The following is a 1914-nucleotide window of genomic DNA, read 5'->3' as shown; positions in this document are numbered from 1 at the left end:
AGAGCTACTCGTGGATTGTGGATCGCTTGTGGATTGGACTGATGGCTGAGTGATACTTGGCTGGCTTCAAGGCAGGGGTTATCATTTGAAGGCAAATTCTGGGAAATGAGGGGAAAAAGATGAATAGATTAAATTCTGATGAAAAGAGAGAGAATCTGGAATTGAGGAGTTCTTGAAGGCAGCCCCCCTCCTACAGACCTTGGAGGAAGAATGGCGAGACTGACATGTAATTTGGTCTCTGCCAGTGTAGAAATTGAACCAAACGGGATGCTTCATAAAATTACCAGAAAGCAAGGTCCCCTTATCCTTAAGACAAAGGGGTTTTAGGAGAGTTTATAGAGCAAACACCCATCCCCAAGGAATGCGCCATTTCCAAGAGACATCCCTCAGAGAGAGGACCTCCCCGACCCCTCCTGCAAGTCAGGTGTCTTATCCTAACCGGGAGGAAAAGTCAATAGAAACTAAAGAACAATGAACAAGATAAGGTGTAACCAGCCCACATTGTAAGCTGTAAAACTCTGTATAAAAGCTGTGTGCTTTGTTTCCTCCAGGTCACTCTGGTCCCGATCACAGAGTTGACCCTGGTATACCAGTTTCAAATAAAAATCAACCTTGTGTTATTACAGCAGCCTCCTTCCTGAGTCCTTGCGAGTGGGGTACCCATGCGGGTTATTACACCAGGATGGTTCTGTGTGACCTTGCTAGTTCTCCTAAGCAACCCACCCTTTCTGATTTCAGCTGTTTTTATTGGGGGGAGGGTGTTTTGTTTTGTTCCTTTTTTTTTTTTTTTTTAACTTTGTCGCGATTTGGGCCGTAAAGTGTGGTGGAAACAAATTTCTCAAAACCTGGTGAAAAAAGTTCTAGTACTTTTATCTATTCATAAACTGCAAAAAGCCAATAAATGGTAAAAAAACGGGCCCACATTCCTTTGTTCACACAAACACTCTCTCACTAACCTTTCCAGTCTGGCAGGCATATCCTTAGCTCCCGTCAGCGGTGACACACAGGTAAGGTGCGACTTGTTCCAGATCCTCTGGAGCTGAGCTGCAGCGTGCAGACTTTGCAGTATAAGCAGCGGATGTCCGAGTCTGAGTGGGGTCCACGAAGATTATTTCTCAGCATGAAGTTTCTCCACCGGGCTCTACGGAGGTGAGCGATTTTGCCATGCCAGCCTGGAGTTTTTAAGCTAAATTCAGCCAAATACGACTAGGGTGTTCCATACATCATTTCATGCAGTTCTTTATTACTCCTACGCACACTCACGCTCTCTATGGCCTGGTTTTCATAGTTATCTAGGGCCACGGGCGTGGTCCACAGCGTTGCCCACCTCGGACTAGGGTGTTGAGCTTGAGTTATTCTTTATTACTCTCGTCCATTGTCGAAGGCTTGGTTTTCATTATTATCTGTAGCTGCGGGAAGCCCAGCCGTGGCGGTCCCAGGCTGGCAATTTCCACAGTTCTGGGAAAAATGCCCGCTGAGGCTCTTTACAAACTTTGTATTGATTCTTTATGGATTTCACATCATGCACCCCAGTCCTGCGCATCTCCCCATTCCCTCATATCTGCACTTTGTTCTTGCATCTTCCTCCTCCCCTTCCCCCCAAAAAACCATGCAAACAACAACAAAGCCAAAACAAAGCATAGAAAACATCTCATTGTGGAAGCTGTAGTGTCTCACAGTGTGTCCCACAGTAGATCCCCCTGTCCACACATCTTCTCTAGCAAATGTTCATTGTAATGAGTCATTAGTCTGGTTGGAGATCAATACTGGATCCTCATCCGGACTCCTCCCAGTTATCCTGTTGTTGCCCTGTGTCGTGGAGACCCTGCAGCTTTGGATCAGCAGAACTGGCCCTTTTAGGTGTCCCAATCATTTGCAGGCGATAGACATTTTGAGCTGGGCCACCTCAAGAAC

This window comes from Mastomys coucha, unplaced genomic scaffold (genome assembly GCF_008632895.1).
Source record: "Mastomys coucha isolate ucsf_1 unplaced genomic scaffold, UCSF_Mcou_1 pScaffold22, whole genome shotgun sequence".
Taxonomy (NCBI): Eukaryota; Metazoa; Chordata; class Mammalia; order Rodentia; family Muridae; genus Mastomys; species Mastomys coucha.
Note: the sequence above shows the minus strand (reverse complement) of the source record.